This window comes from Petaurus breviceps, unplaced genomic scaffold (assembly GCF_028583685.1).
Source record: "Petaurus breviceps papuanus isolate PSGF00001 unplaced genomic scaffold, PetGlider_PUasm1.0 185, whole genome shotgun sequence".
Classification (NCBI taxonomy): Eukaryota; Metazoa; Chordata; class Mammalia; order Diprotodontia; family Petauridae; genus Petaurus; species Petaurus breviceps.
Genome location: NW_027185797.1, coordinates 39,534,373 through 39,542,981, shown reverse-complemented (window position 1 = coordinate 39,542,981; position 8,609 = coordinate 39,534,373). Strand labels below are relative to the sequence as shown.

At 47.0% G+C, this 8,609-nt stretch overlaps 1 pseudogene; it reads right to left on the bottom strand.

Annotated features, from left to right (window-relative positions):
* Positions 1-1,230: 1,230 nt before the first annotated feature.
* LOC138161408 (carcinoembryonic antigen-related cell adhesion molecule 5-like) lies at positions 1,231-8,113 on the bottom strand (annotated as a pseudogene).
* Between the last annotated feature and the right edge of the window lie 496 nt (positions 8,114-8,609).

Sequence of the window (8,609 nt, the reverse complement as noted above, 5' to 3'; positions counted from 1 at the left end):
CTCCTTGGTCTTTTGTTCTTCTGAGACCTTTGCTGGAGTGCTTGTGATGGAGAACTGGTCCAGAGAGCTTTTCTCCTCTTCCTTCTGCTACTTGCCTAGTCTCTCAATGACAACATTCTACAAATGAACTTGTATAATAACTTCTGTCTCCCGACAGCTTGATTTCTTATATTCTCATCACCTTAGCTTGGAACTGAGGTCACTTTGGCTTGGAACTGAGAGGCTGAAAAGGAACTTTAGATTCCACAGGTTTTCACACATCCAGGTTGTTTAGACCAAGTCACAAATGAAGTACAGATGAGACAATGGTCACCTTAAATTAATACCGAGTTTTGAGCATCAGGTTCAATCTTACTCACCTACCCAGTACTGACGAATGACATGTATTGACCAGATATGTGTGTGTGACCATCTCTTCTTCTCTGCTAATTAGGTTTCAGGGACTCCTTTTAACCTACTGAGTAACTTTTGGTGTTCTGAGCCTGGCATTCAACGCTTTTCACAAAATGGCAGTAGCCTTCTGTAATACTTCTCCTGGCCATGCATCATCTGCTCAGGCTGCATTGGGCTACAATCTGTACTCTGACACATATTATAGTTTCCAACCTCTGAACAGTGACTCAGGCCATTTCTCCATGGAAATAAAATATCCTACCCTTTGACCTGTTAACCTACCCTTATCCTTTAAAACAAAATTCAAATCATAGCTCTTCTATGAAACCTGACCTGATTTCTGTCCACCCACCGTGTGAAATGGTCTCATCTCCCCCAGGTGTCCTACAATGCTTTATTGTGTAGCCATAGTCAAAGTGTGCATATCATGTAATATTGTGTATCATTTACCTGTGTTTGGGGTCTGATCCTTCTACTAGATTATAAGGTCCCTGAAAATAGTCATGGAGTCTTAGCTACAGCTTGTCTTTCCCTCCGTGCCTGTCACAGTGTTCTGCAGAAGCTCGGCCCCTAACTGTGTGCTGAATGATGAATAAACTTACATTATACATGACAGTGTCAGATTATTTTAGGAGACAGGAGGTTGGTCTCCATTTATACCAAGGATGTAATAGCAGTAAATGGACTGACATTCCCTACAATTCTGATCACATTCCTTAGACTCAGACTCTTTCTTTACATGTCCTCTCCCAGTTCAGCATGAAAAACTGCTCTCCCCAATGGGCCTGATCACTTAATTCTGGCTTCCCACCTATGGCCAGCCCCACAAACTTACTGTCACATTAGGGAGGAGAAGGACCACTTACAAGTCACCCTGATTGTGACGACCTTAGAGACCATTATGTTGGTGATGTTGTTCCAGGCCAAACATGTGTACTTTCCTGAATGTTCCCAAGATACATTGTTGATGGTGAACGTGTTATCAGGGAAGTTAGAATTCACAGTGCCATTGACTTGCCATTTATACTGTGCAGGTGGGTATGACTCAACCTGACACACTAAGATCAGTGAGGTCTTGAGCATGACCTCAATCTCGTCTCTTATAGGGCTTGGAGAAAACATGACATTGTCTGGTCCATCTGTGAAAAGAAGAAAGATGAGATGAGATGAGAGCCATTGCTGGGAAAAGCACTGGAGAGGGAGGGGACTCAGTCACTCACAGTTCACAGTCAGGTTAAGGGGGTCACTTCTGTTGGCACTGACTAGATTCTGGATTTCACATTGATAGGACCCAGCGTCCTCCCTCGTCACATTCTCTATGGTGAGGTTCTGGTTATTTTCAGACAGATTCTTCCTCTCATTGAGTGACAGGAGTGCATTATTGAAGAACCACAGAATGTTCATCCCTGTATGTTCTGTGACACATGTGAAGACCACAGTGCTATTCTCCATGACATTGGCACCACTGGCAGAGATGTTAGGTTTGGATGCTGTTTCTGTAGAGAGGAAAAGAAGAGAGAGCTGTGAGAGGGACTGGACTGTGTCTTCACCAGGTCATGTCCTCCAAAGCCCAGACGCTTCCATTACAGACGCATAGCAATGGTCCCTGACACCAGGGGAGGGAGATGCCCCCTGGTTCTAGAGTTGTGCTAATAAGGAAGGGGAGCAGGAGGCCCAGGGGCTGGAGTTCTGTGTCCTGGACCAGCCCCTCCCCCAGACAGGTCCTGGGACATGTACAACTAGTGACTGAGGTGGGGGCAGAGTCAAGCATTCATGAAGGGCCTGCTCCATGCCTGGAACATGGTAGGTGCTATATTAATGCTGTTATTATCATCATTAATATGATTATTGTTATTGTCAAGCTCTGGGTTACAGACCATAATGTGTAATTTCATCCTCTTGGGAAGTAGGGGCTATTATTGTTTCCATTTTAGAGATTGGGAAACTGAGGCAGACAGCGTTTAAGTGACTTGTCCAGGGTCTCCCAGCTAGTAAGTGCTGTGTCTTTCAGAATCCAGACCCTGTGCCCTACCCATCCGCTGACACTTCTCCCTACTTCTCACCCCTCATCTCATTCCAATGCAAGGGTCCTGAACTTGGAGTCAGTGAACTCCATATAAAAAAAGTGTTGATAGCTGTATTTCAGTAGAATTGTTTCCTTTAAATTCCTATGGATCTTACTTTCTGAACTTAAAAGTATCCTCCTGAGAAGGGGGCCCTGGGGCCCCCCAGCCTCACTACCCCTGGGCTCTTCGAGAAAAAGAGAAACCACAATGGCTCCCACCATCCTCTGTTCCCCAGTTATCCCCTTAATTTACTCAGCTCCTACCTAACTTTGGTTCCAGGAAGTAGTTAAGGCACATATTATGATTCTGGGTCTTGTCAACTCTACATATGCTGATGCTTAAAAGCTCTGTGCCTCATTTTCCCCATCTGTAAAATGAAGGAACACGACTAGCGGGCTTCTAGGTCCCTTTCATCACTAGGTGCATGATCCTCTCCAGGATCCTCACACCCCACTTTACAAGGGAGAAAATGGAGGCTCAAAGAGATGATGAGATTGTTCAGACAGAGGGTGACTTCTATTCTCCTAGCGGCACCTGAGCTCTCTCCCTCTTTGTCTGATGGTCCTTGTGGGCCTTTCCTAGAACAGGCACTGATAAGGCTTAGAGCTGTCAGAGGTCAGAGCATCCTGGATCTCCATCTGGGAGGGCCTTCTCCATCATCTCATGCACCCCTTCATTTTCCTAATGAGAAAACAGACTCACAGAGACCAAACAAATCAGGGAAGTCCATTGGATAACAAATAAGAGACCTGGGATTGGAGCCCAGGTTCTTGGCTCTGAAGCCAGGCTCCCTCCAACACACCCCAAATTCTCTCTCTGCAGGAAGCTGTCTCCCTATAGACATGGGAGCAATTGGCAGAGGGACAGCCCTGAGCTCAGAGCTGCCTTCCTTTGGGTGCCCCTTCCCAGGTGCCTTAGGGAGGTATCCTGAGGACCCCCATGGAGCTTCATTGGCAAACCCAGCCTCCTTTCACAATAAGAGGTCCTGCCAGGGGTGGGCTCCCTTTAGTGGGGTGGTGGCAGTGCTCTTCCATGAACCTCCCCTGGAGAGGTGCCTGGACAGGAGGAGATGACGGTATCAACAGTGCCCTGCTTGGGCTGTGAGAAGCTTGGGCTCCCACAGGATCCCTGCAGATTGGAGCCTTTTGTACTATCTCTGGTCAAACGAGATGACATTTGTAAAGAATTTATCATGGTGCCTACACACAGTAGGTGCTCAGTAAATGCTTGTTCCCTTCCTCCTCCCCCCTCTCAGTCCGGCTTTTGTTCCTCCGTTGACCAGCTGGGGACACTCAGAGGTCAGCAGATGCTCTGCCCCAGGACAGACTCTGCAGCGTTAGGGCTCAGCCTTGGCTGGGATGAGACCCAGGGCAGGGCACAGTCTGCCCCTGTCTGAGCAGCAGAGAACCAGAGGTGTCAGGGGGCACCTGGCCCAAGATCCCACAACATGCCTGACCAGTGGTCATCCAGCCTCTGCTTAAACAGGACCTTATAAGTGTTCAGGCCTCTCTTTTCATGATGGACAGCTCTGCGTGTGAGGTCTTCCTTATGCTGTGTGACATTGGGCCCCCTGTGAGTTCCCCCCTAAGGAGGCCATATAGATTTTATTTTTAGCTGAGTTCCTTCCTCTGGGGTCAAGTACAACAAGACAAATCCCTTTCTGCTCAATGATAGCTGCAAAAAGACTTGGAGACAGAACCATGGGATTCTGGAGATGACCAGACTTTGGTGACTGTGAAGTCTAACTCACGCCTGAAAACAGAATCTTTAGTACATTCTACCTGACTAAAGCTTGTCCAGCCTCTGAAGAGGAGAAAAGGAAGGATGGGGAAGGGAAGGAGCATTTATTAAGTGGCTACTGCGTGCACTAGGCACTGTGCTAACTGCTTTACAGATACGATCTCCTTTGAACCTACCAACTCTTGAGGAAACCATTCTACTTTGGGACAACTCAGGCTATTAAGGAGTTTTCCACTGAAGACCAGAACTCCCAGGTGTACAGGACCGTTGAGGGCACTGTGCCCTGTCTCCATTTGCCTCTGCACTCTAAGGCCAAACAGAACATGTCTAATTCCCCTTCCTTGGAAGAGTCCAATAAATTGCTATCATGTGTCTCCCCCAAGCCTTCTCTTTCCTGGGCTAAGCTAAGTTTTCTCAGCTGGCCCACCTCATATGGACCAGACCCTTCACCAACCTGGTTGCCTTCCTCGGGACATTCTCCAGTGTCTCAATGTCCTTTGTAAACTGTGTCATCTAGAACCAAATGCAATACTCCGAGTGCCATTGGATGGTCTGGAAGGACTATTATCTCCTTATTTTGGGAAATGGATGTGCTTTAATTGCAATAGGTTTTTTGGCTGTCTTATCACCCAATTGCCCCAACTACTAAGCTTGTGGTACACTCAGAACCCTCCTCCCCAGGTCTTTTTCAGATGGAACTGCTCTCTCCCATTGGATGCTGGGTTTCTGTAATGATACCATCTTTCATTTTTTGGGGTTTTTTTTTTTTTGCTTTTTGGAGGGCAATTGGGGTTAAGTAACTTTCCCAAGGTCACACAGCTAGTGTTTTTGGGTTTCTGTGTGTTAAGTGTCTGAAGCCGGATCGGAACTCAGGTCCTTCTGACTCCAGGGCCGGCACTCTACTCACTGCACCACCTAGCTGTCCCATGATGATTCCACCTTTTATGGGAGCTTGGCCTCATTTTAGGCAATCTCACATTGTATCCAAAAGGCAGGTATCCTGTCTTCTGCCATTCTCCTCTTCTCTAAGCCAACCATCCTTACTTTAACTGTGTTTCCTATGGCTTGGTGACTAGTAATTTCCCCACCTGGACCCATGCTTATTTATGCTTTGGATTTTTTGAACCCAAGGGCAGGACCTGACATTGATCTCCAGTAATTTTCATCTGATCACATTTCATTCACTGGGTCAGATTGCTGAGATGCTTCTGGGTCTTAACTGATCCAAACATATAATCACCTTCCTCTCAGCTTTTTCCTCTTAAATTACAAAATTATGCTTTTAGTCTGTATCATTATTAGAAGAGTCACAATTTACATAGCTCCTTACATATATTTTCTCCTTTGATCCAAGTCAGGACTAAGAACATCTACTAGCACAAGGCAAAGAAAAGAAGCCCCAGAAGATTTGTATGAGCTGATGCAGAATGAAGTGAGTAGAACCAAGAGAACAATTTATGCAGTAACTACAACACTGTAAAGGCAAAGTACTTTGAAAGGCTTCAGACTCCAATCAATGCAGTGACCAAACAGGATCCTCAAAAACACACCATGAAACAAGCTACTCGCTTCCCACCACAGAGACGATGGACTCAGGGTGGATACTGGTAGAGATACTTGGGGGGTAGAGCCAACATGGGAATTAGTTGTGCTTGACTGCCCATATCTGTCACAAGGATTGTCCTTTCCTTCAGTGGGGTGGGTAAGAAGTAGGAGGGAGAGAAAAGAGGCTTGGGTTAATTGAAGAAAATTAAGTTAAGGAATTTAAGCCGCAGGCATCAAATGCACACCTGCAGTGCTCTCAAGTGCAGTGTGAACCAGGTTAAAATGTAATTGGGAAATATGTAACAAGACAAATCAAGTGTAATAACACAAAGATAATACTATATTTAAGAAGAGAGTCAGTATGTGGGCCTTAGGCCTCCTTCTGTACAGATTTAGGCCAAAAAGAGCCGTCCCTACTCTGAGGCATATCCTGTTGCAGTCTGACTTTCCCAGGGCCATATCCCCAGCCCACAATCCTATCTCTTTCTCCTGCTCTCCATTCGGCTGTCACCAGAGTCAGGGGCAGGAAGTTATGGGTCTGTAATAACAAAACTCCATGAATTTTGCCAGGGCTTTAAACAGGACTGAGAAAGAAAAGGAAACTGAGGCCAGAGATGATCTCTCTAGGGTCCTGCTGCACACAGGGTGAATGGGAGTGTGGAGGGTCTGTCACCTGTCCACGTGAGTCAGACACAATATCTACCCAGAAACCACTGTTCACAGAGCATTGTGTGGAGTGCCAGGTGAGCTACCAGACTAGGGAACTGAGGCAATGGTGAGATACCAGACCCATGCACCTGAGGCTAAGGCTATTTGACCCTTCAGCTGGACAAGAGCCCAGTTTCAAATCAGGCATGTCTCTGTATGATACTTCATGTCACAAAGAGGGAACATGTGGATGCAGAGATGAGTCTCTGCATGTGAGAGGAGACAAAGCTGAAATGCCCCTTCCCATCTTCTGAATTTCCCTGCAAAAGGGGACCAGAGGCAGCCCTATTGCACAATCAGAGCTGACATGCCAACCAAGCCTCCCATAGTGCCAAGGGAGATGGACTGAAGGAAGAACCCAAGGCTCCAGGGGCAGTCCCTGAAGCTGTGGCCATAGAACTTGGGGGAGAAAGCGGGCTGAGTGTCTAGGACAGAAGAGAGTGAGAAAAACAACAGTGACATCTCACATGCTTTTTGTACCTAAAGTGTAAAAAGAACTTCCTCCACATGGAATCCTGTGCCATGGGCAGTGAAGGACCATCCAGTCTTCAGCATGAAGAAACTGGGCTTAGAGCGGAGGAGGGACAGCGGGGGGTGTTCAGGTAGATGACAGACTCAGGTCTCTAGGACAAGTCTCATGCTTCTGAGCTCAGGACTCCTTTCACCATAACACACAGAGCCATGGGACCCAGGAGGGCAGAATGCCTCTAATCTTTGTTTCTTTCATGCCTGGGCAGGGGAGAGCCCAGCACAAAGCTGAGGGCCAGGCCCAGCTACTCACCAGAGATTGTGATATTGATGTCTTTGCTGGCAGACAAGTTAGTGACTGAGTTAGATGCAATACAGGTTAGGATCCAGTGTGATTCAGAGACATGTTAGGAATAGAGAGCTGGGGTGTGGACATCATGTGCATTCCATTGAAAAGCCAGGTGTACTGGGCAGGTGGGTTAGAGTCAGCAGAGCAGGACAGCTCAAGAGTTGCCCCTACAGGGTAATGAGGGTCTGTGGGGACAATCACGGGGGTATCTGGAGCAAAAAGAATGAGTCCATATTGAGATAAAGGCAGAGAAAAGGGGAATTTCCTAATCTATAACCCATCACCAGGGACCATTGTATCTCCCTGACCCTCCTCTGAGCTGGGAAATTCCCAGCTCATTCTCCACTTTACAGGTTTGGACCTGAGATCCCTGAACTTGGAAGATCTTAAGGCATTCCCTAGCTCAGTACCATGGCTGGCCCTGCTCCATCATAGATGGAAAAGCATGGCATGACCAGTCTGGGTCCCCTAAAATCAAGAGAGATGGGAACCTCAGAGATCTGATCTTCAGCAATCAGGAAAGTGACTGAATTAGCCTAACCTCTGGGAACACACCACCAAGCTATAAGCATGCACCATATAGAAAGAGAATTTACTCACAAGTAATATTCAGTGTGAACGGGTCACTCCTACTGACATTAACTGGGTTCTGAATTTCACACTGATAGGGTCCTTGGTCTTCCCTTGTGACACTGATTATAGTAAGTGTCCTGTTATCCAAGGACAGCACTATTCTGTCACCAGCTGGGGAGCTGTGGTTTATGAACCAAACCAGGTATGTGACATCTTGACTCTCAGACTGACATGTCAAGAAGACCGTGTCCTTGTTCTCCACTGGGGCCATGTTGGTACTGCTGATGGTAGCTTTGGATGGTGGCTCTGCACAGAAAATAGACAGAAAATGACTGTTTGGTCCTTTTTCTTATCCTTCCTACCAAGTATCTGGTTTGTAAGTACCTCCCTAAGACCTTGGCAAGGTCAGAGGTCTTGGAAGATGAGGCCAAGAACCTGTGATCTCATTGGCATGGACACTGCTTTTTCTGATGTAGGTCACAGCTTCTCCAGTCCTTGGGAGAAAGTCCATCTTGAGTTGCTGTGGCTGATGAAGACATTCACCTTGATCTCAAGCCCCTGGTCCTGAATCTTTCCAGGTTGGGGCAGGCTGGTCCAGAGATAACAGACTGATATGTCTATCATCCAGGCCATACTTGAGGCTTTACTAGCTTGCCAGGACCTGGAGAGTTTATATTCCCTCGGCCTGGACTTCAAGAAGCCAGGATCACCTGTACACCTTGATGAAGATATTGGTGAAGGTCAGAGAGGACAGGCTAGGACCAGAT